Source organism: Mustelus asterias, chromosome 30 (genome assembly GCF_964213995.1).
Source record: "Mustelus asterias chromosome 30, sMusAst1.hap1.1, whole genome shotgun sequence".
Classification (NCBI taxonomy): domain Eukaryota; kingdom Metazoa; phylum Chordata; class Chondrichthyes; order Carcharhiniformes; family Triakidae; genus Mustelus; species Mustelus asterias.
Genome location: NC_135830.1, coordinates 17,470,087 through 17,497,632, shown reverse-complemented (window position 1 = coordinate 17,497,632; position 27,546 = coordinate 17,470,087). Strand labels below are relative to the sequence as shown.

At 41.4% G+C, this 27,546-nt stretch overlaps 1 protein-coding gene and 1 non-coding gene across 2 annotated transcripts in view; both read right to left on the bottom strand.

Moving 5' to 3' along the window:
• The window catches only part of LOC144480811 (uncharacterized), a 992,083-nt gene that overhangs the window by 594,948 nt on the left and 369,589 nt on the right, over nt 1-27,546 (bottom strand). The gene's annotated exons all lie outside the window — the stretch shown is intronic.
• Nucleotides 25,512-25,583, bottom strand: trnac-gca (transfer RNA cysteine (anticodon GCA)). The gene has a single exon. It is a non-coding gene; the product is annotated as a tRNA-Cys (tRNA).

Here is a 27,546-nt window from a genome sequence, read left to right as displayed (position 1 = left end):
TGGTTTGTGTCGTCAGGAAATCCTTGTTTCGAAACACAAAGGGTGCACCGTTGCTTTCCGCTTTTTGCAAACTGAACGCCGTATCATCCATACAGGAAGCAGCTTGCTGTCCATCAGACCCAATACAGGAAGATACCAGGGCTCCTTTGCACTCATGCAAATAATTTCGGCTCCCTTTTGCTAAAAGTCACGCGAATTGGAAAGAGGCCTATCTCATTTCATGAACCTGTTGTGAACTAATTGATTCAGATTCATTGCTATGATGAGAGAACAATTTTATTGTTGCATCATGCGGCTATCAGGATTGAAACAAAAACGGCAGTTACGTTTTGGGGACAGTGGAGATAAGATTCTCATTACAGTTGAAACATTCTAACGATGTGTTTGCGAATTAATATTTTCAAATGTGTACTTTTGTTCCCTTCCTCTTATAATGTTTGATAGCCTGGGGATTTAGGCACAGTTGATCAATGGACCTAATGAAAGGTAGAGTAAAAACAGAAAATGCTAGATAACCACAACAGCTCTGGCAGCATCTACGAAGAGAAAAGTAAGAAATGTCATGTGAATTCGAAATGTTCGCGCTGTTGCTGTCCCCATATTTGTGGCCGGGCCTGCTGTGTTTATTCAGCATTTTATGTTTTTACCTTCAGCTTCCGCAGTACTTTACATTTATTATGGAAGATGAAGTAGTTGCCTTTAGTTTTTATCAATTGTCCTGTGTCAAATACCCTCTTCTATGTTTGTGGGCCCAGGAACCTGGACGTGGAACCGTGCCTCGTGAGCAGAAGGCAAAGTTTGAGGACAATCTTTAATTCAATTTCAGAGAATGTTCTATCATCTCGGGTTAAATGATACCAAAGCAGGATACGTATATTTCTTCTTTAATCTGGTAAACCAATAACAGGTAATAATCGGACTCTCTGTCTCCATGTGAATGTAGAGTAACTACGGGGGTCTAAGGGCTTCCTGGAAAGCGCCTGACGCCAATTAGCTTAGACAATGGATTGGGGATTAATTGACAACAGATTAGAAAAGTTATACATTATTTATTACACATCGTGCCCCAGTATCCCATTGTGGATCTGGGAGGGGATGCGTTGCCTTACATAGACAATCCGGGCAAAAGTTTGATATTAACATGCAATTCACGTCGGACTACATTGAATTGATTAATTAAATAATTTGCCACAAGTGTCAGGGGATATTTTACCCCATTCATTGATTCTTTTCTAAATTGACTCTGGGTTCCCTGCATAAATAAAAGGGTGGATACAGGAACTCAAAAGCTGAAGCATAGTTCCACTTTCACCCAAAATGTATGCGAAGTTGCTGGAATCAGAAACTGAGGAGCATGTAACATTCGCAAGTTGAACGTAGAGAATGGTTATAAAAAATACCAAATACAACAGGATGAAGCTCCCCGAGATACAGAAGAGTAAAACAATAGACTTTCTCCGTTTCTTCATCTCTGGGTCACTCTGATTCTCTCCATTGCTCTGGGCCCGGAGTCTCCTGCTCTATTGGCTCTATTGGTCACTATGATTTGTCTGACAGTCAGCACATTAAGCAATAAAATCAGAATGAATGGGAGACAAGGCGTTAAAATGACAAGAGTCCAGTCAAATGCGGTCCATATTAGTGAAGTATGTAATATTGCTTTTCCATTACAAAACCAAGGTATGCCGTCGATGATAAGCGATGCTTCATATGTAAAGTACCAGGGGGTGTTAACAACACCGCTTAGAACACAAACAGTCCCTATTACCCTCGCCGCCGTTTTCTTGCTGCAATATTTTGTCTTCAACTTCTGGCAACAAATGGCAACGAAGCGATCAAAGGTAAACGCGACTGTTGTCCAGACAGAACAATCTCTGACTCCATAAATTATCACAAAACTGAGACTACAGACCGGAGTGATGGAGAGGAAGCTGAATGGGAAATAGATACGGGAAATCCGGTTTAATATCACAGCTGCAATAATGACCATGAGATCTGTGACTGCCATTGATACCAAATAGTAACTGATACATCCAGAGAGACCGCATCTTCCACGGGCTAGGATCACAATCACTGCCAAATTTGCTGTGTTGTAGACAAAATAACCTTAGTGAATAAGCAACACAGAAGAATAGAAGAGAAAATGATTAAAATAGTGAAACGTCAGGAAGCTAACATGAAGAGAGATCAGAATTGGCAATCCTAGTTGAAGAACCTTTTGATTCACTGATTAAAAAATCCGTCCTAAAGTGCAGCATTTTTCCAATACTTCACTGAACTGTCAGGAAAAAAATACGTATTAAATGTTAATCTCACTGCTTGATGAATCAGCTTCAGGAAATACAATCAGTTAGTGTCTTGTTTCACCTGTAGAGAAGAGAGAAGACGCGAAAAAGTCATTGGCAAATCCGATGGCCCTTAATATTAAATATATATAAATATTAATTTAGCAGAAATGCATCACATGACATTCATTGTACAAAAATCCAAGTGCCTCACAACGCGAGAAGAAAACTGGAAAGGTATTTCATTTAGAACGCAAGAACGTACTTTGAATTGAAAATGGTTTAGGAATTCCAGATTGATAATTCATTGAAACTATTCAAAAAATGGTTCAGAGTAGTGAATAAAATATCTCCTACTTGCAATGTTAACGTCATGATTCAGTCGGTAGATCTGTCATGTGGTAGTGGACTTTAGATCTACTCCAGGACTTCAGCACACATGGAGTTTTGAATTGGCTATGTTTTCATCTCGGGACTAAAAGCAATAACCTGAGACGCTGTCTAAATAAAATGCGAAAAGAAAATGAACACCAACTTAACAGAGGATTGTTTTTCTCGTTGCAAACAACAAAACAACAAAAAAAAAACGCGCATCAGGATAAATTTGTGACTATTCACGAACAGTCTCAACAACATAACAGAGCTACATTTAGAGTACGGTAATGTGTCCACAGTCACAGTGGCAAACCACACCAGAACTTACTTTACATGATGATATTGTTGTCGTAGTGTAGCCACATTGCAGCATGAACAACCAAATGGGATAACACTTACAACATGAGTTGGGAACAGGAGGGAGGGGAACTTGTAAGCTTGAAGTGATGAAATTACCCTGGTTAAGGTAATATAGTATATTGTTAAAGAGTATAATTTATGCGGACAATGTACAGACATCATATCGGTAAAAGCGATAAACAACACATTACAATACGTTTCCTTCAATTGAGACACAATCATGAGTCCCAAATCGTTAATTACTTCGGGAAATTTGCTCCTTACATTTTAAGTAATCGACATTTCCTGCATTGCATGTGATGCACTTTGCCATTCACTATATTGATATCATCTGCTGCCCTTCTGCCAAACTGCTAGAATAATGGTACTCATTGGCTTTCCACTAGCCCAGTCCTGCATTCTCTTTTCTCTTCACGTTGAATGAAAGCACATTGTATTTCCAGCCATGTCGAGTAATTATGTCAGGCAGAGGGAAACATGTAATGATTAAAATGGAGGATTAAAACTGTCATGGTGTGGAAAGTGAAGCTCCAGTAAAATGGGACAAATCACAGCAAGTAAGAAGAAGATTGTTAACTTAACTGAGAAAACATATCCCACAATATTGGTACCGTAGAGAAGCATTTTGGAAAAAAATAGAACTGTGAGAGGGATAAGCAATGATTCCCAGAATGAATAATTAATCGTTAGACTTTACCTGGTACTCCAATAGCAGCAAGGACAGGATAGTAAATGGCAAACAGAAGACCTTTTGGTGATGAGTGCATTTCGATCAAAATCCCCAATTGTCTTCTCCACTATACTCAGAGATTACCACATTTATCATTGGTGTCAGGCTCCAGAGAGACAATTAAGTGATCAGTTTTTTTTACATGGATTTTGCTAATCGAAACAAACACATTGGTGAAGTTACTGTGCACCACGTGTTTAAGCTGTTTTTTTTTCATAGGTTCTGATGTGTTTCCACACTCAGAGTGTATAGTATGCTCCCTGTTCAATTATTCCAATAAAAATAATGAGAATTAAAATAGTGGATTGTTTAAATAGTGATATGAGCATTGTGCAAAAGCAATGAATGGGTTTAATCGGTTAATGCTGAGTTAAGTAGTCTCTGCACCAATCAATAATGAACAGTGCTGTTCAAGTCGAGAATGAAAACGCTGCCTCATTCTCTCTCCTGGTCAATATTCAGTCCACATGATGGGAAATCAGGTTCCTACTGGTGGAAAATCTCTGTGACTGTGCAATGAGTTTATTACATCTGTCTATGCATTCATTGTGGAAATATACAGGTCAACACACTTACAATGCCATGAGCCAGATCTTGCCAATATGTTTTAATTAAATATTACCTAATCCATTTCAGCATAGTTGCACTCGATGATCAGATCAGCACGCTTGTATTCAATAGACAGATTCAAACCAGCAAGTTTGTAAGCAGCAAGAAGAACAGAGGAATCCAGAAAAACTCAGCACTTCTGCGAGCAGTTGTCAGGAAACAAACACAGATAATCTTGTGCCCTTGATCCTTCATCGGGAGGAATTCGATACCTTAATATCGTCTCTCCCTTTATAGATGCTGGCGAGGATTTGTTGGTGCCGGTGTTGGATTGTGGTGGACAAAATGAAAGGCCACATGACAGTGCTTTAGAGTACAACACGTTTATTTGAAATCGCGGTCTTTTGAAGTGCTGCTCCTTCAGCATTTCGAAAGCTTCTGATTGCAATAAATCTGTTCGCCATAACCTGGTGTCGTGTGAACTCTCATGTAATAGATACTGACAGATCTGCTGAGTTATTTCAGATTCCTCTGATCTTGTTTCAGATTCCAATATCCGCAATATTTTGTTTATTTTAGGTTCAAATCCGGATGGGTCAGGTCGACATCAACATGCATGATTTCGTGTCAACAAGTCTAACCCAGTAAAGTTATTTTCGGTACTGATGCATCGAATTCCCGCCCAAGGTGGTGATAGTGAAAAGGAAAGATTTAGTTCAGCACGGTTAATATCAGCGTAGACAAATCCACTTCAACAAACATGAAATTGCCCAGAATTCATGACTTCCTACTTTGGATGGGCAAGACAAGTTCACTGACAGTACATTCAGTTCAGTTCGGTTCAGCAAAGTTACTTTCAGTGTATACAAGTTCAGATCAGCTTTGTTAGTCACACAATTTCTATGTTCCGCATATCAGCCACCGGGATTTTTTAAGTGTCTTGTTTAATTGAATGAAAACCCATCACTCACCAGACTCTACCACTTGACTGAACTGGCTGCCATGATGAACAGGGTATTGAACTCCACTCGTTTCTTTCAAACAAAAGTGACTGCTTTGTCTAGACGCAGCAGTTCCAGCTGTTTATGATTTTTTAAATGGGAAATGGAATTATCGATGCTTCAATCCTACCCAGGCCGCTACATTCATTTCTTTCCCCAATGTATAGGTGGCGGTATGCGTGTCGTTTCCTGCTCAATGACTCGAACTTTTTTTTCTTCGATTTAAAATTCTGCACTTCCGATTGTTTTCATTTGGTCCATACTAGGTATTTCAATTCCTTTCTTGCACTTTCATGTGTACATTTCTGAGGATAATTTATTGCCCAATATAGAGTTTAAACCCACTAACTCAAACAGTTATCTTGCCCAGAATGTGCACCCTGTTTTACAGCAATGGCTCCATTAAATTCTTCGTTATTTTCCACATTTCTTTTGCACCTGTTCAGTTAGTTCAACAATGCAGATTGGTGGGTTCGATATTTATTTCGGTAATCTGCAGCTCAGTGTTGTTGACGGAGAACAGGACAGTGGTTGCTAACGTCACCAGAATGCTGCTTTCACCTCATTGTACCTCCCAGAAACAGTATAGAGTTCCACTTTTCCTCACCTTGCAAGCACCAACCCACAATCATTGGATCGTCTTCTGCATTCCAAGCAGACCAATGTGATACCTTAACTAAGCTTACCTAATTGTTCTTTTCGCCTTCAGAATTCAGAAGGGAGCATTTACTCCTTTCCAATCCTCAATATCTCCCAATCATCTCAATGCTCTCTTTCCCGAAGCACCTTCGCTCTGACAGAGAGGAAATGCAGCACCTGTCTTGTCCGTCAGCCATTTTCAGCACCCAACGCAAAAAACATTAACTTCAGGTGAAGCAATGATTCCTTTGAATGTCTTTCCAATGCATATTTTGTTCTTGCCTCATGGTGCAGTCCACTCTGCACTTTGGACATGAGGCATTGAAAAAGAGAGACATAGAAAAAAGAAGGAGAAGCCGTTCGGCCCTTCGACCCTGTTCACCCATTCATTTTGATCATGTTGGCCTCAGCTACTTTCTGTGGTCACGAGCTCCACAGATTCACCACTCTCTGGGTCAAGAAATTTCTCAGCCTCAAAGCAACTCAGTCGTAAATGATTTACTCCTCATCCTCGAACTATGACCCTTAGTTGTAACTCCCCCACCATTGGGAAAATTCTTTCTGAATCTACACTTTCTAATACTGTTAGATTGGCTGATTTATTTGCAGTGTACCTCTAATCCACAAGTAATCAATCCACAAGTGTGAGCCTGCGGTTCTGATCATGTCTCACTTTCTATCACTGTTTGACTCCAAATTTACTTCTCTGGCTTTGGCATCCTGCAATGATCCATTTAATTCAAAATATACTGGAAGAATTACACCTCTTTTTTTCCATTTAAACATTTTGCGGATGTCTTGACTGAATAAGAAATTTTAAAAAACAATTGGCTCCTTCTCTTTCCTTTTGTTCTTGTTATCTCCTTTGATTGATTTTGATACATGTTGGTGACTATTCCGGGATTTATATTGAAATATTACCAGGCATCCGTGTTGCATCGTTATTGTTCCAGCCTCACATTATTTTGCACACATGATTGAGCGCACAAATACACACACAATCACATGGACACACACGTAAAGCCACGCACACAAATACACATATACAGCCACACATAAAGCCATATAAACACATGGATGCATGAGCGCACATGCAAACACGCATTTTCAAACATAAAACAAACAGAAACACACATACACTCGCAAGGGAAAAACATAGAAACACACACAAAACACATGCACAACAAAACACACGCACACGCACACATACACAAGTATACGCAAAAAGGTGCATGCATAAGCACACATACACACACAAAATTACACACAGACAAGCATACACTCAGACACTACGCTTTCTTAAAAAGTGTCTCATTACCATAATAAGAAGACACAAAACACGAGGTTAAAATCCAGCAAATGTATCTGGAATAACGAGCTTTCGAAGAAATGCTCCCTCATCAGGTGGGTGATGAGAGATCAACGCTCCAAAAACTTTTGATTCCAGATGAATCTTTGGGACTTTAACCTGGCATTGTGAGACTTCTTACTGTACCCACCCTCGTCCAACGCAGCATCTCCACATCATAATTACTATACATTTCTCGTTTGGATATGAGGTTACCATCTTGCAACATACACCGGAAATGTTTTTCTTTCCGCAGAGACTGCCTGATATATTGAGTATTTCCCTTATATTTCTTTTCATTCCATTCATCACGGACACATTCTGTGTGGAAATGCTCCGTTTGGTTTCGATATTTCAGGGTGCACAGATCCAGTTCTGCACAGTTACTTTCAGCGTGGGCCAGTCGAATTTAGTTTCTTCCAACATGAACATGTCTACCCGGGAATGGGAAATGTGCAGCCTGTTCACTCCTTGTGTGGCAAGATACAGGTCAGCATGTCTGAGCTCAGTGCTTCATGGCTAAACTGAGTACAATGATATTCACTGAAGGCAGGGTCCAATTGAACACGATTGCAGTAATGGCTACAACTCCAGTTCCTCATTGTTCGACGTTGTGAAGAAGTTTCAGTGCAGCCGGTTACAATTACTGGTGACCGGGAAAGCAGATCAATTTTCAGTTTGCAGGGCCAAATCAGGAAAATTGTTTTCAATAGGGTCAGTTCAAATGATGCACTATTGTCCTCAGTATATAGCGACCTATTTCAGTCATGCTTCATTGACGATGCACAAGTTCTGTTCTGCAGGGTTACTTTGAAAGTGGACTGATGAAGTCCTGCAATGCAATTTTGCAGAGCCCAAGTTTTCAGGGTGTGGAAATGGTTTGTTCAAAATGGTTGTCTGCAAAGTAAGTGTCTCAATGTGTCTGCGTTCGATGGAACCTGGGCCAGTTGAGCCCAGCTTTAATCAGCGTGGATTACTCTCTGTCTGTGTTGTGATGATCCGAACAATGAAGCAAAACTATTTTGGTTTCATTCAGAGTGCATTGACTCATTTGTGCATTCCGAAGTTTCATGTGGGCTGCTCCAATGCGCTCTGTATTAAGTGTTGACAAGCCCGGTTTAGCACTATAACTGCCATTGTGCACCAACCTAATTTGGTAAGGGTTAATGCGCAGATGTCTCATTCAGAACGGTTACATTCAGTGCACACAGCTTCAGTTCTGCAGCACGTCTTTCAGTGAGATCGGCTCTCGCTCAGAAGGCTTTTATGAATGCAGGAAACCACTAAGAAATTAAAGACGGCAGATTTGGAAAATCACAATCGAATCAGGCAGAAACAGCATGGCTTTATGTAAGTGAAATCGTATCTGAATAATTCATTTGAGTTTGTTGGGGATGTCTCAACCAGAGTGGATAGAAGGAAACCAGTAGATGTGTTGTAGTTTGACTTCCAAAAGGTATTCGACAAAGTACCTCACAAGTGTTTAATCATAGGTTAAATGAGCAGGAAACGCCAAGTGGGGGAAAGGGTTTTTTTGAGGTTGACAACCTGTAGCCAGTTGGTTTCAACAGAGGTCAGTCCTGGGACCACGTCTTTTTACAATATATAGTCATGATTTGGAAGAAGTTAGCGAAAAAACGGCTGCCATATTTGCAAACGACACAAGACTCGGTGGGAAGGCCAGCACCGAGAGTGATACACACAATTTACAAAGAGGGAGTGATAGATTAAGTAGGTGGGCAAAACGTTGGATTATGTATAATGTAGGAAAATTTGAGGTAGTTCATTTTGGAAGGGAAACAAAAGAACACATAATTTATTGGGGAAAACTGCAAAAAACTGCTGCAACAAGAGGCTTCAGGGTCCTTGTGCGTGAAAAACGGAAAGCTTGTACACAGATCCAGCAGGTAATCAAGAAGGTTCGTTGATTGTTGGCTCGTATTTTAAATGTGTTGTAATAAATGAATAGGGAAATATTGCTGCAATTATACAAGATGCTAGTCAGACAACATCTAGAGGACTGTGAGCGGTTTGGGACCCCATATTTAAAGAAATATGTTATTTGATCGGCGGTAGTTCAGAGAATGTTCACGAGCATTATCCCCAGTATGGAAGGATTGTCTGATGAGGAAAGGTTAAATTTGAGCCTCTACTCACTGGAGTTAAAAAAAATAGGATGTGATTTCATTGAAATGCAGAAGATTCTGAAGGGATGTGACAGGGTAAACATTGAGAGCATGTTCCCTCTCACGCGAGAGTCTTGCATGAACGGGCATAGTCTCAGGATAATTGTGGCGGGGTGTTGAGGTGGCGGGGTGATATAAGACTGAGGTGAGGAAGGATTATTTCTCTGTTCTTAGTCATTGGAGCTCCTTTCCACATGGAGCTGTGAGGGCAAACTTCTTATATATTTAAGGGTCAGCTCGGTCGATTTTAAAATGTAAGGGAATGAAGTATTATGGGGAAAAGAGAGCAAAATGGACCAGAGGATGATTGGATCACCCATGATCCTATTGAATGGCGGAGCAGACTCAAGGTATCGAACGGCCGACTACTCTTCTTTTATCTCACGATCCTACGGTCCAATTTCACGTTGTTATATTGAACCATAGTCATGTCCGGGGAGCACAGTATATTCTGGAACTTTACAGTGGTCGGTCAAAATCTCCAACACAAGAGAGTCATGTATCTCTCATTGACATTTTATGAAATTGAACGCGCTGAGTTCCCCCACCGACAAGATTCTTGGTGGTGGTGAGTGATGAGTGAGGTTGAACAATCAACAGAATTGGTGGACCGCGTCAATGACGTAATTTCTGTCTCTCGCAGTGTATACAATGCATTTACGGCCAGTTTTTTTTTAACTATTAACTTCCCAAACCGTTGCCCCAATCTGCAAGGTACAAGCCAGTGGTGTGCTGGGATATTCATTCTTATTTGGATCAGTTCCAACAAAACGCAATAAACTAGATAAAACAAAACGCGCACCACCCATTACGTTAAAATGTCACTCCCTCCACAGGGCAATATCCTGGCTGCAGATGTGCCATCAACCAGATGGCAATCAGTACATCAGGATTCCGCCTGACTATCATTCAGCAGCTCGTACTGCTGCCGGTGAGATAAAAACCGTTTTTTTCCAGGAAATGACGTTAACTGCAATATTAATATTGCTGGACAGTGAGGCAAAGTGCGCAAGAATCTGGACGCCACATCCAACCTTCTGATGTCGACTTAGCTGCTTAATGTCGTTAGCCACCCTGCAGATGGAGTGCCGTAGTTGGTCAAAGAGCTGATGATTCTCCACGATAAAGAAACAGCCACAGAAAGGTCATATTATGATAAGCTGGTAAAATTTGTGAAGAAAATATGGTGGTATGGGGATGAAATTACACTGTTAAACTGGAAGATTGTATTTTTTCCATTAACATTGAAAATTGTACAGCTAATAGAATAAATAATATGGTTCAGTAAAAAAATGCGATTGAAGTACAAACGTGTTGCTGCAGAGGAGCAGATATACCGGTTAAATCGGAGAAAGGGAAACTTGAACTCGGCAAAACACGCTCCACCAAACGAGGGAAGAGACGTTATACCATGGAAATGTCATATTGATACAATGGGACAATCGATGCTACTAAACAATGAATAACACGGATAATATATAACTGAGAGGATTTACCTGGAACTCAGACAATTGTTATGACTGGACAATAAATGGCAAACACCTGATCTTTTGGTATTTCATGCATTTTAATCGGAAGCTCTGATTGCGGTCTGTACCAGCAAAACCGTTCAGATGCATCCACCCATCCACCCATCCATCCACCCATCCACCCATCCATCCATCCATCCATCCGTCCGTCCGTCCGTCCGTCCGTCCGCCCGTCCATCCGCCCGCCCGCCCGCCCGCCCGTCCATCCGCCCGCCCGTCCATCCGCCCGTCCATCCGCCCTTCCGCCCATCCACCCATCCGTCCACCCACCCAACCACCCACCCGTCCACCCGTCCACCTGTCCAACCGTCCACCCGTCCATCCATCCATCCATCTATTGTTCTATCTACCTATCTCTCTACCTCACTGCTGGTACATGGTAACGATCCTGGTTGATGTTATAACTGGACAGGAAGATCCCAGACTCTAACCCTGACTCAAACGATGGCGGCTTTTATTGCAAACTTGAAGGAAAAGTGTCACCTGACCTGAAATTCGTTTTAACAGGAAAATACTATTTTTTAAATGTGAACAATGGATTAGTATGCATTAATTCTTATCGCCCCTTTATTTTAGCCAATACATACACGTATTAGCATCAATGCAAAAGGCCACGCGGAGCCAGAATGGTCTCATTGCGACAGAAATTTAGTTATTGTGTATTTTTTCACAAAATCTCCCCAGCTGTTTGTCGAATCAGAGTTTCCAAGCTCGAATACCCAAAACACATTACATAATGGCCCCTGGGTAGCAATGCAGCACTTCGCAATCCACTTTTCGAAATTCAGTTCTCGCTTTTTGAAGGATGCGTTTAACCAAACATTCTGCCTCCACTTTTTCCAGTAAGTCCGTGTCGCCATATCGGATTGACGCTTTTTGCTATTTTGGACTGGATTTCACCGTTTCAGACGGCCAAAATTGCGTTACAATTCAAGTCCTAGATTCTCAGTAAAATTATTTCAAACCTTTCAATGACCTCAAACTGTCTGCTTCCTCCTTTATATTTAAGTAAATATAATTGTCCCTTTAAATCAAAACATTTTGTTCTGTCTTCCTTGAAATCTTCTAAACCATAACTTTGCCTCTCTTGATTTAAATTCAGTTTTCTTTAAGCATCCTTCTGTCACGTTCCCCCGATCTCTGGACTGCGAATTACTCCCTCTGGAGCAGGTGTTCTAGTATATTACTCCATTGTAAATATTTTGAAGCTGTGTGAAGAGTTAAGACCTGCCTTTTGGCACTTTCCCAACATTGCTTGCCTAGAACTGCCGCTAACTTTCAGCTGCATCAAAAGAATATATACACCTGAATTCCAATCACAGAGCGTCTCTGTTTAACAACCAACTATTTGCCTTGCACGCCAACGTTTTGTCAATGCAATAATATTTCAACTGGAGCTGAAACTAACCCCCATACAGACTAACATCTTTGTCAAGCATAATACATACCTACTGCACCCTTTCAGGAACAGAAACGTTAAATTAAACCTGAAGGAAGCTTTCTGTTTACTGTTTACCACTCAAAATATAGATTCTTAAATTTCCCTATCAACAGAGACTGGGAAAGTGAAATGAACTGAAACATATATACAGGAGCAAAGAGAGCTAGATAGAGACAGAGAGTGGGGTGGACGCTCTCAGCCCATGAATGAATATCAATATACCGAGCCAGCTGCCTGAACCCACAAACATGTGGTCGTCTGACTTGGTGAATAGAGATAAAGTTAACGTCTTCGAACAGAATCCCCTCCTGAAGATGGCTTGCTTTTCTTGCGAGTGTGTTGTGCTGATAGATACCCTGAAACTTGCACTCAGGTTCTCAAAACAAACACAGTGTAACCCAATACCACTGTATCAATGGTAAATAAATTAAATAAAAATCTCTAACTGACGGCAACATCCAAAGTCAGAGTCATTCCCCTTGACCAAAGAGCTGTTGTTCAGTAGATGACTCAGCCAAAAGAAGCCGTCATTGTCTTCTGCAATTAAAGGTGAAAATGCTGGACCAATTTAGGATGTCCAGCAGTGCGTGCGCACAGCGAAACAAAGTTCATCTTTCACCCCCATGAACTTTCATTCCAAGTGGGAAAGTTTGAAGATTTAACAAGGTTTATACAGAGATTGCAGGAGAGATGAAACACATCAAACAGGAAAGGATTCTGATCGGGTGGAAGTCAGGAAACAGTAAAGAGAAAAATATTTAATGGTCTGCGTCCTCAGAGTGAGATAAACAAAGAATCACAGCAATATTACAACACAGAAAGGGACTATTCCGAAGTTATTTCAAGGCCACACGTGCTGTGAGTAAAGGGGAACCAGTGGAAGTACGGAAGTTAGATTCCCAGAAGATATTTGATAAAGTGCCACGTCAAAAGTTGTTGCTGAAATAGTTAGTTTGTCAAGTAAGGGCAACATATAGGCACGTACTGAAGATTGGCTATAATTGCTGGTTTTCTAATCGGCAGGATTTAACGTGTGATGTGCCACAGGGGTCAGTGCTGGGACGTCAACGTTTTACACAAATGACTTGGATGAAGGGACTGAATATATAGTTGCTAAATTTGCCATCGACGTAAAAATATGTAGGAAGTAAATTGGATAAGAGGACGTAAAAAAGGATGCAAGGGGCATAAATAGGTTAACGTGAGAGGGGCAAAGGTTTGGCAAACGGCGTATAATTTGAGCAAATGTCAGATTGTCCATTCTAGAAGGAAGGAGTGAGAAATTACAGAGATCTGAGATATCGAGAGATCTGTGTGTCCAGTGCATGAATCACAAAAGGGAATAACAAAAAAAAATCAGAAAAGCCAAAGGAATGTTGTTGTTTTTTGCGAGTGTAATTGATTTTGAAAGCAGGCAGTTATATTTCAAATTGTTTACTGAATTTATATTAAATCAGATACATTGAGATTTTTTATTATTGGGCACAATGCATCAGCCTCAATTTATCCGAACATTATTACACATAAAATAACAACCTTTGTCACAAACCTTGGATAAACACAGTTTGAATTGTTAAAAATGGATAACAGATCCATATTGCCACACTGATTTTCCTCCTGATGCATATCTGACATTTTCAGCCCCAATCCTGTTCATTGTGACATTGTGACAACCCACACCATGGTAAGACGGAGTTGGTCCCTGGCCGGAAATTGAACATGAGCCACAGTCGTGAGAGCACTGAATTCGAACAATTGACTACCATGGACCATGTGATCAATTCGCTCAATCATCACTTCACCAATTGTTTCACTACAGAGCACGTACACAACAGACAACATGGGATCATCCCATATTTTCGAAACTATGGTTGGTGCCAGAGGTGCGGAATTGCAAATGTTCTACCCTTATTGAAAAACGGTTGTAAAAATGGCTGTAGCAATTGCAAGTCAGTCATTTTAACAGCAGTAGAGCGCACAACTCTCGAAAGAATTGTTCGGGATTGAATTAGTAGCTCCATTGAAAAAAATGTGAGTTGATTATAAAAAGCCAGCACGGATTTCCAAAGTGGAAATCTTCTCTAACTAACGTGTTGCAGATGTTTGTGGCGATCACAGGAAGGGTCGATGAGGGTAATACTGTCGTCGTGGTGCACATAGACTTTCAGATGCTAATCAATATACTGCTATGCTACAGGCTTGTGAAAAAAGTTAAAGCTCATGGTATAAGTGCAACTTTAGCAAAATCGAGATAAAGTTGCCTAAATAATGGGAAGGAGAGAGTAAATGTCAATTGATTTTTTTCTTGGGCAGGAGGAAGGTTTGTCCTGGTGTTTCACAAATGTCACTTGGTTTCCCTGATCAACTTTAACGATCTAGATCTTGGTGTGCAGCGGAAATTGCAAAGTTTGTGGATGAAGCAAAACTTAAAAATATTGTAAACGGAAGATATGGCATTCTAGAACGTCAACAGTATATAGACATGTTGTACATTAAGTTCGAAGTGGAGAAGTGTGACTTAATGCATTTTGGTCGGAAGAATATGTAAAGACAATAGAAATAATGGTTAAATTATTATATGGCTGCATGAGTGGAGGGACTGATGAGAATGGCGCAGAGTTGTATAAGTAACTGTTCGCACAACAGGAGCATATTTCCAACCAGAAGATGCGGGAAACACTCAGCAGCTCAGGCAGATCTGTTGAGCAAGAAACTTTCGGGTCAATGATATTCTCTCAGAATTGCAAAGATTTCCAAATGTAACGCGTTTGGAATCAATCCAGAGACATGGAAATTGGGACAGGAGGAAAGATTAAATGGAAAGGCCTCTGACAAGGTAGAGGTTGGGAGAGATCAAATAATAAAATAAAGCATTGTGCTGAAAGGCGGAAAGAGATGTTAATAGAACAAGTAAAAAAAAATATGGCTCAGTCTTCTATCAGACATCTCTCTCCCTCTGTTCTGGGATTATTTTCTTTGTTCGTTAAACCAGATAACTTTTGTGCCACGCTAAAAATTTTCAGTGTTTTTCTTCCGTTACATGGAACAAATATTTCACATTATTGGTAAGTCAAACAGAAAGACAAATTTTCATTTGCACTGGGATAATGTTCTGCAGGAGTTCCTCATTTCACTCCTATAATCTTATGAATCACATCGTTCTGATCTGGATCCCGTTTGACGTGGATCCAATGCTATCTGTCCCTCAGGAAGTGACTGACAGTTATGTTGGTTCAGCCTCTTGGGTGAATTTTGACACCTTTAAAGCGTTTTCGTTCATTTCACATTCGGCTGATAAACCTGTCCCTCAGTTGCAATGTTAACAAAGCAGGAAGGAGAAAGACTCAGTTTGAGCGGTGACACGGATTACAGCTGATGATGCGTTTTGTGCATCTTAGAATCTTAGAATCTTAGAAACCCTACAGAACAGAAAGAGGCCATTCGGCCCATCGAGTCTGCACCGACCACAATCCCACCCAGGCCCTACCCCCATATCCCTACATATCTACCCATTAATCCCTCTAACCTACGCATCCCAGGACACTAAGGGCAATTTTAGCATGGCCAATCAACCTAACCCGCACATCTTTGGACTGTGGGAGGAAACCGGAGCACCCGGAGAAAACCCACGCAGACACGAGGAGAATGTGCAAACTCCACACAGACAGTGACCCAAGCCGAGAATCGAACCCAGGTCCCTGGAGATGTGAAGCAGCAGTGCTAACCACTGTGCTACCATGCCGCCCTTGACTAAAGATCTCTTGAGCACACTGATCGGAAGGTCGAGTGAGAAAGCAGCGAAAGGATGTTGTGTTCTGTAACTAAGTACGGCGAATGGAACAAAAGGTCACCACCCGAGGTCAGTAACATTTTGCTGTTGTGTCAAATTTTGCAGCTATCCCCGCGATGGCACTTCAGGCTGGTGCGACTACAAAATCCATCCTCGTGCAGCAATCCGACTCTGATCGCCACTTGACGAAATTTCAGGCCTACTGCATTATGGTGAGTATCATCTCCTTATTCCTCCCGCTCATGCTTTTCTTAGCCACTTTGGTCAATTCCTTATCACCAGATTTAACAATGATTAATGTACAATTTAAGTGATCTTAATTCACTTTTTCCTCTTTACCTCACTCTTACGTTCAATCGTTCACACAGGGCGAAAATTCCCGATGATAGTCAACATTTTCTTTGATTTTGCAATTTCCAATTGATCTGAATAATGGAAAATCTAGATTTGTAAATCGGTCTCCTTACCAATAATGTGAAATCAGACCATCGATTGGAGTGAACGCCACTTTGTTTCAGTAATGGCTTTCAAGGACAGAAATCTGCAGATCTTCCCTGGTCTCAGCTACATGTGACTCCTGAAACAATGTCAACTGCAATCAGGGATGGGAAACAAATGCTGACCTTGTCCACGATACAAACATCCTCTAAAATTCTATCACAATGAAATATCCTGCGCATCAGTGGACAGTATTCGGTTGGGACAGTTTCCAGGTATTTCACTTTTACACTAATCCCGTTTTCGAAACATTTCAACCTATCCAACACAAAGAAAGTCCTGACATCAGCTACATTTACATGTTATTTTCAATAGTGCAATCAATTAAAAGAAAAACAACAACATGCTTCTAATTGAATCTCGAGAGCTTTACAGTAAGCATAAACGTAACAGTTTTGCTGTGTATTATTGAACGTGTTTCGAGATTCTGACAGACATGCACGCATCAGCAAAAGGACTGTTCTTTGCCATTTACTATCCTGTCATCGCCGCTGTTGGAATTCCAGGTAAAGTGCTTCAGACTTTTATTCACTTTGAGACTCACAGCATAACATTCCAATCCATCAATGTTAGGATTTGCCATTAGTTCTTCTGTCTGGTACGATTTTGTTTCTGGAATTTATCATTATAGTATGATTTTTTGCTCCTTGATACCTTTGCGCCTTTTTCTCTGTGATAAGGTTGTTTCATTTTTAAAAATATAATTGTCACGACTTTAAAATTTAACTGCTCATTTCTTAAGTTTTACAGATATACTTTATTTCTTTACTAATTAAATATCTCCCCATTAACAGTCCATTTCCATTGCGTTTCTCCTCATGGTTTTCTTCACATAACAAGTAAAATATGATCGTTTGACTGATGTGCTATCTTCTCTTCACCAGCGAGTTAAATATACAATAAGGACATAAGAAAGCTGCAGGAATAAGCCTTTAAGCATCCATGCAGGTGTGGGTTTTTCCATTCCTTCGATTGAGCTAACTTAGAAAAATAGAAAATAGGAGCAGATGTTGGTCACTCCGCAAATCCAGCCGAATGCAACATTCAAAATGACACTGATATTCTATCCCAAAGCCACACTACAAGGCACTCACAATACACGTGATGCTTTTCAATCTCTACATATGTTCCACTATTTCACTACGTTTTGTACTATTGCAAAGTCTCATTGATTTGTCATTCAGAAACAATAATTTTCTCGCAGGAACGGTGCCTGTAGTGGATGGATTAGATTGTAATTCAGGGTCAAGTATAAAACAGCAAATATCCTTCAAAATAATGCCAAAAAAATGACCATTTTCTTTAGTGTTGAGATGTGAAATTTTCTTACACGTTATTAAACACATGTATTTCCCACTTAGTCTCTGTCTTGTTTTTTAACTTCTGTGTCACAGCTAACCTGATGGCCATCGTGATCCTGTCCAGAGGAAGATGTGGCCTTTCCGGATGTATCACTCGATACCTGCTATCCATGGCAATGGCAGATCTCTTAGTCATTATTACCGGTGTGATCTTGAACAGGATTGCGGGCATTTATTTTCCAGTCAGTATATTTTCCATTACACCACTGTGCAGCCTCCGTGCTGTGTTAAACTGTACCTCTTGTGGCGCATCTGCCTGGTTAACAGTGGTTTTTACCATTGATCGCTTTGTGGCCATTTGCTGCCAGAAGCTAAAAATAAAATATTGCACAGAGAAAGCCGCTTCATGTGTTATAGGAACGGTGTGTATAGTGAGTTGTTTCGTTTCTTCATTCCTGTATTTAATATATGAACCGCTGTATGTGATTGGAAAGATACCCTGGTTCTGCAAAATAAAAATAATATTTTATACATCAACTGCATGGGCAGCATATGATTTGACTCTCCGCATATTAACCCCTTGTCTCTCATTCTTCCTGATTTTACTGCTGAATGTTCAGACTGTCAGATACATTCTAGCAACCAGTAGAGCCCGCAGGAGACTCCGGGCCCAAAACAAAAATGATAAACAGAGCGACCCAGAGATGGAGAACCGGAAAAAGTCCATTGTTTTACTCTTCAGCATCTCCGGTAGTTTCATCCTTTTGTGGATCTGGTTTCTTATTACTTTCCTCTACGTCAGAATTGCCAGAGTCACTTATTTCTCCGGTTCTAATTTCAATGAATTTAATTATATTCTGGAGGAAATCGCAACGATGCTTCAGTTGTTGAGTTCTTGCATCAATCCATTTATTTACGTGGGAACTCAGAGTAAATTCAGAGAGGAATTTCGGAATGTGCTGAAATACCCATGGAATCTCATTCTAAAGGTAATTAAACTATGACAATTTGCAGTTGAGTTTAATTTTGTTCTATATCAACTTCTCCGAGTCCTTGCTCTTCTGCTGTTGATGTGCCTGGCACTGTCCTCTACCACGGAGCATTTTCACAACCATTTTTCACAGATGGAACATGATTCACAAATGTTATTGAATGTTTATTAAATGTTGTATTTAAGTCAAGTGTCATTTTTACACTCTGGACCGATTTACTTCTTAATCGAAATGTTTACATCAAATGAAGACACTTACTGCTCTCGCCTGCACTAAATTCAATTTCTGGGTGAGGTGCCGATGAATGGGACATTCTTACCCAGTCTCTACCACTCTATATACTCTTGTTTCATACTTTGAAGAATAGAAGGTCCCAATAGTGTCCAAGGGGTCTGGGGAAATAATCTCATGAATCCTTCAAAGTAGAGGATCTCAATGTCAAGAAGGGGCCATACGTCGTTTCCAATCTTTTCCAAGATCGGGGTATATGATGATCGGTCTGCATTTATACCATATTTACCCCCTTGAGATTCAAGTGACAGAATATCGAAACATAACACCAAATGCAAATCCCATGCTTTGAAATTAGGTTTGTCTGCCTCTTTCCCATATTTTCTAATTATTTTTATTCCTCATTGTAACTGTATTTCCCTCGTTCTGCCTGTCTAAATCCATCGGCCTCCCTCTTGGTCTCTTGGTCTCCTGAAATTACTCTTTGCTGATCTCTCTCTCTCTCTGTCACTCTCGCAGCTCTCTCGCTCACTCTCTCTCCACTCACACAAACTCTCCCTGTTTCTCAATCAATCTATTTCTACGTATGTTTTTGTCATTCGTTATACTTATAAACATTGGGCATGGTGACTTTGTATGGGCGGGATGGTGGACAGTGCTTAGCACTGCTGCCTCAGAGCTTTCTGGACGGGATTCAATTCTAGTCCTCGGAAGAACCACTGGAGGAGGCCGAGTTGCATCATCCACTCGGCAATTCTGGTTAAAGATTGTTGCGAATTTTCAGCATTATCTTTCACGCTGATATGCTGGGCTCCTCCATCATTGAGTCTGTGGATATTTGTGGAGCCTCCTCCTCCAGTGATTTTTTTAATTGTCCATCATCATTCACGACTGGATGCTGCAGAGCTTAGATCTGATGCGTTGGTGGTGGTGTCGCTGATCTCTGTCTGTCACTTGCTGTTTTGGTCGTTTGGCATACAAGTAGTCCGGTTTGGTAGCTTTACAAAGTCGGCACTTCATTTTTTGGTGTGTCTGGTGCTGCTTGTGGCATGTCCTCCTGCACTCTCCATTGAACCAGGGCTGATCCCCTGGCTTGATGGTCATGGTTGAGTGGGGAATATGCAGGGCCATGAGGTTGTAGATTGTGCTGGAGTACAATTCCACTGCTGTTCGTGTTCCATAGCGACTCATGGATTTCAACTCTTGAGTTGCTAGATCGGTTCGAAGTCTGTCCCATTTCGCACGGTGATAGTGCCACACCACACGATGGAGATTATTCTCAATCTCAAGGCAGGACTACGTCTCTACAAGGACAGTGCTGTGTTCATTCTTACCGACACTGTCATAGACAGATGCATCTGCAGCCGGCAGCTTACTAATGATTAGGTCAAGAATGTTTTATTTCCTCTTGCCTGCTGCAGACTCAGTTGAGCAATCATATCCTTTAGGACCCGACCAGCACGAACAGTAACATTGCTGCAGAGCCATTCTTGGTGGTGGACATTGAAATGCCCCTCCAAGAGTGCATTTTGGGATCTTGCCACCCTCAGTGCTTCCTCCAATTGTAGTTCAATACGGAGGAGTACAGATTAAGCAGCCAAAGGAGGACGGTACGTGATAACCAGTGAGAGGCTTTCTTGCCCATTTTGAATCTGAAGCCATGAGACTTCATGGGGTCCGGAGTCGATGCTAAGGACAATTCCCTCCCGAGTGTATACCAATGTGCTGACACCTCTGCTGGGTCTGCCCTGCCGGTGGAACAGGACCTAACCAGGGAAGCTGATGATGGTGTGAACTGTAATGCATCATTGAACATTTCATGCTGGGATTGTTAGATTTCTGATCCATTATGGAATGAAGGGGAGTGGGACGGAAAATAGAATTGAAACAAATGCTCAGCCACGAATTCATTTTTCGACTGTGATTATTACGTTTAAGAGCATGATGCAAGTATTTATACATTATTATATGTAATATCATGAAATAAATATTCATTAAATAAATAATCTTAATAACACTGGATGACAGTAGAGCCGGTAACACTTAGCGATAATTTCATTGACACAAATGTTAGCCTATGATGGTGATGAGGAGGAAACAATAAATGCTCCGTTTTTGGATGGTTTATGAACCACCAACCTTTCAGTTCACAGACGAACGCGTTGACCAATTGCGCCACACAGGCAGGTGCAGCAGCTGCAAGAAATATCCGAAACCAGGGAGACAATGTGTTCTCTACAGATCCGACGCAATTCAATTTCCGCCAAACCTAATCTGTAACTACAGCATGACCACACTTTTACAGTTCGATACAACTCCATCTGGCTATTTTGCTCCCACAGAATTGCTGTGGTGTAGCAGTTATTCCTTTTCCCCGACTGACGTGCAGGTAAAATGAACCTATGTGTCTCATTTCAGGGAGGAATTCAGCGGGAGGGAAGGGAATAGAGCACCAGACGTCCAAGTCTCCAATACTTTCCACTCAATCACAACTAACACCATTCACAGCTACAAATAACATCATTCACAGTTGCACATCCCTCCAAATATTACAATCCATTTCCCTCAGAATTTGTTCCTGAATTGATTTTTTTCCTGCTCTGTGCCTTCATTCTAAAATGAGATTCGCTTCAATATACAATACAAATGGAATTGCAAACCTCAGGAACAAACATTGTGAAACAAGTCACTGGGTAACATAAATCGCAAGGTGCTCATTCTGAGATTCACAACACTCAGCTTATCAATCAAATGAAGAAAATAATTAGGAAGTTGGTGTGGATACGTTTTGTGATTCTCTCACTCGCGTTTTGTGTAAATGCTGCTCGGAGGTTTGGTGAGCGGGATATCATCTTACCTCCATTTTCTGAGCCTGTGCTCGGTGCATTGGATAGTTTGACATAGGTTGGAGTATCTTCTGTCCCAGAGATGGGAATAAACCCGCTAATTGAAGCTGCAGTCGCCGCTTTCTGCTGGCAGCGGATGGGTGATTGGAGAATGCGGGGCAATATCTTGCTGCTGGTCACTGTCTCACTCACTATGGAGCCGGAGAAGAGGGAATCATTGATGGGTTTGTATCCCCATCTGAAATGCAAATTCGAGAGATTGTTATTAATGGAGGTGCATGATAAAATAGGACATAGTGCAAACAGAATAGAACTGAGTAGCACGGCTTCGTGAAGGGGAGGTTATGTCTGACTAATCTGTTAGAGATCTTTGAGGAGGTTACAAGGAAGTTAGATAAAGGAGAACTAGTGGAGGTGGTTTATTTAGACCTCCAAAAGGCAATGTGCCGCATAGGAGACTCTTAAATATGTTAAGAGCCCATGGTGTTAATGGTAATATCTTGGCATGGATAGAAGATTGGCTGACAGGCAGAAGGCAGAGAATGGGGATAACGGGGTCTTTTTCAGGATAGCAGCCGGTGACGAGTGGTGTGCTTCAGGGGTGAGTACTGGGACTACAACTTTTCATCATATGCATTCACAATTTCACAAAAGGAACTGAAGGTGCTGTTGCTAAGTTTGCAGATGATAGAAAGGTATGTAGAGGGCCAGGTAGTATTGAGGAAGTGTGGTGGAGTGGGGTGGGAGTGGGCCTGGGGGCGGCTGAAAAAGGGCTTGGACAGCATAGGAGAGATTGGCAGAGAAGTGGCAGATGGAATACAATGTGGAAATGTGTGAGATGATGCACTTTGGAAGGAGGAATGGAGGTATAGACTATCTTCTAAATGGGGAAATGTTTAGGAAATTAGAAACACAAAGGAACTTTCGAGTCCAAAATTCAAGATTCTCTTAAGATTAACGTGCAGTTTCAGACGGCAGTTAGGAAGACAAACGCACTGTTAGCATTCATGTATCGAGGGCTGGAGTACAAAAACAGGGATATACCTCTGAGGCTGTATAAGGCTCTGGTGAGACGCCACTTGGAGTATTGTGAGCAGTTTTGGGCCCCTTCTCTAAGGAAGGATGTACTGGCCTTGGAAAAGGTCCAGAGAAGGTTCACAAGAATGATCCCTTCAATGAAGAGCTTGTCGTTCAGGAACGGTTGAGGACTCTGGGTCTGTACTCGTTGGAGTTTAAATGGATGAGTGTGGATCTTTTGAAACTTACTTGATATTGCGAGGCCTGGATAGAATGGACGTGGAGAGGATGTTTCCACTTGTAGGAAAAGCTAGAGCCAGAGGTTCTCATGCTGAAAGGACGATCCTTTAAAACAGAGATGAGGAAGTAGTTCTTCAGCCAGAGAGTGGTGAATCTGTGGAATTTCTTGCCACAGAAGGCTGTGGACGCCAGGTCATTGAGAGTCATTATGATAGAGATTGATAGGTTCTTGCTTAATAAGGGGATCAGGGGTATTGGGGAAAAGGCAGGAGAATGACAATGAGATAAATATCATGATTGCATGGCGGAGCAGACTCCAAGGGCCGAGTAGCCTAATTACGCTCTTATCTTATGGCCTTATATGTGGTACTTTAGGAGCCTTGAATAATCTGACACAAATCAACTCAATTAGACGGAATGAACCGGTTTGAGAGAAGCTTTCTGAAACTTCAGAGCTGGAAACGGGAGCCAGTGATATATATTCTGCCGGGTTTGAGTGTGTACAGAACTCTGGAGGGGTATGGTAAATATAACGCAGTGTAAGATACTCTATCCAGTTAATATTCAACAATGTTCTGCACTGTTGGAATTATGCTTCTATGAAATTAACGTGAATTTTTGATCGTTTCCTCACTTTGAGATTTAAAACATTTCCAATTGTTTGTGAAGGAAATGTTATAATGTAACGTTGGATCAACTTCTTTGCTGCATGGCTAAGGTTTTCAGCCGTATTGTACTGCACTGTTTGATATTCTAGGCCAGTCCCTTTGATAATTATAAAAGCAAAATACTGAGGATGCTGGAATCTGAAACAAAGACAGAAAATGCTGCAAAATCTGACAGCATCTATGTGGCGAGAATAGAACCAAAGTTTCGATTCAAGATATCCCTTCGTCAGAGCTCTGAGCTCTCTCCACAGATGCTGTCATACCAACTGAGATTTTCCAGCATTTAATGTTTTTGTCCCTTTGATATGAGCCGGGTTTCTGTAATGAATGTGGTTATCATCTCAGTTTATGTGTAAACAGGTGCCCGGTTCCAAACGAGACAGAAACATGATTGTTCACCATCAACCATCTCTGCTCTGAAGTTCCCCAATTCAAATGTATTGTCGAATGCGAACTAAATAGGGTACCGACCAAAATATTTAATCTTGCTCCTCAAAACCCCTTCGATAATACTTTCAATAAAATCGCCAGGATTGTCTTCTTGCAGCAGGTGTTTGGAGAGTATGGGGCTGGAGTATTGATGTTTTTTTTTCTTGCTTTTCCCTTTCTCACTCATTGTGGAGCTGAGGAAGAGAAAATAATAGATGGGCTTGTATGAATTGAACAATTTCATAGATGGCTAATTGGTTAGATGTAGATACTAGTTAAGTGTCATAGTCTAAGCCCACCCATGGCAGACACATCCATGTCACTGGGAACCAGGTCTTCGACAACAGGTGCTCTCTCCCTTTGTGCCTTTTGTTATTTTTATTTGTTAACAAGTATTCTGACTGTCCCGAAGCTGCTTTAAGTTTTGAATTTCTGATGTGCAGTAATGAAAACCCGTTCAATGTCTCTGACCTGTAATTTTCACTGATAACAGCAGAGTCAATGTTCCAGAGTGTTAAAAAAGGGCCTTGACTGTCTCTACTCAGTCGGAAAGTTCACCTTTCATTCTACTCTGATTCCCATTCCCAAAGAGTTTTAAAGGATTCACAAAGCTGGAGACTGGGTTTTCTGGTTTGGTTCTTCTCCATTTTCTCCACCCCCACCGGCAATATTTTCCAAAAGCTCCTCTCAATCCTCGGCCTTGCATCATGTCCAGAGATGAGGAAATGCAATGTCGTTGGGAGATTATAGTTCTGGGGATTGTTCTCCTCAGAGCAAAAAAGTTTAAACTGAGATTTCACGGAGTTGTTGCATAATTATGCGTCTGGGGGCAAGATGATTGGTGGAGCAGATAACGACAAATTCTTTCCACTGACGAGAGTCAGTAAGGAGAGGACTGGGATGAAGGTAGTTAACGGAATACGTATTTGCATTGATAGAGGGCTTTTCCTACCAGCCCAACACATACTACAAAGCCCTTTGAGGCAAATCACGTTTTTCTGCAGTGCAGCATTCTTTCCAATGCGGAAACCAGAAAGGAAAAAAATGACCCTGGGAAGAGGGCACTTGGATTTGAACCAAAGACCCCTTGACCTGCAGTCAAATGCTCTACCATTGAGCTATTCCCCCTTACACAGTAAACGTGACTATTCTGTTTCTCAGCATCATCCCCATTGTCATATAATCACCCCAGTATTCCATGCTATCACAGGACAATTGGTCACCCTTTATATTTTCCCTGACTGTGTACTTGTGAATTAACAATTAAGTCTCTGAACTCTTCCTGCTAAAAGATTTTTGAACGCTGTTTTTCAAACGTTTTCTGTTTTGAGGTGGAATTTGCAGCATCTGCAGTGCCTTGGTTTTGGGTCACAGTGGATCAATTTTCTTTCTCGCAACCTCAACTGCCTTAAAATTTAAAGGACAGAGTTTTAAAATCCAAGAAACAAGGATATGTCACCTTGTTCCACAAGAAATGAAACAAAATGAGAATTAGTATTTTTTCATTCATTCATTCATGGGTCGTGGGCGTCGCTGGCCGTGCCAGGATTTGCAGCTCATCTCGAATTGCCATTCAACTCAATGGCTTACTCAGCCCATTCCGAAGGCAGTTAAGAATCAACCACATTCCTATGGATTTGGAGTCACTTGTTGGCCAGACCAGTTAAGGATGGCGGATTCCCCTCTGCAGCTTTTCCAGTGCGATCAAATCCATCCTGTAATGTGAGTTTCAGAACTGCATACAATACACCAGCTACTGCCTCACCGACGGTTTATATAGTTACAGCATTAGCCTCTGCTCTCATAAACTCTATGCCTCGGCTAAAAATGGCAAGTATACCACATGCCTTATCAACCGCTTTATCCACCTGCCCTGCTGCATATCCTCAACACGGTCCCTCGGAGATTCACACGTTCTTTCCAGTCATGATGTATTCCCTTGCCTCGTTTGTCCTGCCCGAATGCATCACTTCACATTGACCCGGATCGAATTCCATTTGCCACTGATCAACCCATCTGACCAGCTCATCTGTATCGTCCTGAGACTTGACTCTATCCTCCTCCCTATTTACCACCTCACAAACGTTTGTATCACCCGCTAACTCACCGATCAAGTTCCTACTTTCAAGTCCAAATCATTCATATAAATCACAGATGCATGGACCCCAAAACCGATCCCCATCGGACCCCAATGGACACACACTTCCAGTCTGACAAAAAACGTATTAACTGTTTTATGCTCCTGTTCTGCTACATTGAGGGACCGCTATACATGCACTCCAAGTTTCCTCGGAGATGGAAGGGTCTTGCGTTTATCATGTATTCCCTTTGTCTTTTTCGTTCTGCCCGAGCGGATCACCTCAAACTGATCCGGATCGAATTCCGTTCGCCACAGGTGAGTTCAGCTGGCCAGCCCGTCTAAATCCTCCAGTGAACCAAGGCTATCCTCCTCACTATTTACCAGTTCACCAATGTTTGTATCATCTGCGAACTTACTGTTAAAGCCTCCTACACTGTCATCTACATTTATTTATTTAATTTATTTATTTAATTTAGTTTTAAATTTTGGCGCGCAACCGGCAGTGGCCGCGGGGTTTACTGGGAAGGGTCAAAAGTTCTATATAAGTCAGTTAGTTGGGAGGTTAGTCCTCTTGTTGCTGTGGAGAAAGGCAGAGCTGTGACTGGTGACAGGATTTTTGGGGTAAGAATTAGTTTTAAGTACTTTTCCGCGGGTGTTATTTATTTATTTAATTTAGTTTTAAATTTTGGCGCGCAACCGGCAGTGGCCGCGGGGTTTACTGGGAAGGGTCAAAAGTTCTATATAAGTCAGTTAGTTGGGAGGTTAGTCCTCTTGTTGCTGTGGAGAAAGGCAGAGCTGTGACTGGTGACAGGATTTTTGGGGTAAGAATTAGTTTTAAGTACTTTTCCGCGGGTGTTATTTATTTATTTAATTTAGTTTTAAATTTTGGCGCGCAACCGGCAGTGGCCGCGGGGTTTACTGGGAAGGGTCAAAAGTTCTATATAAGTCAGTTAGTTGGGAGGTTAGTCCTCTTGTTGCTGTGGAGAAAGGCAGAGCTGTGACTGGTGACAG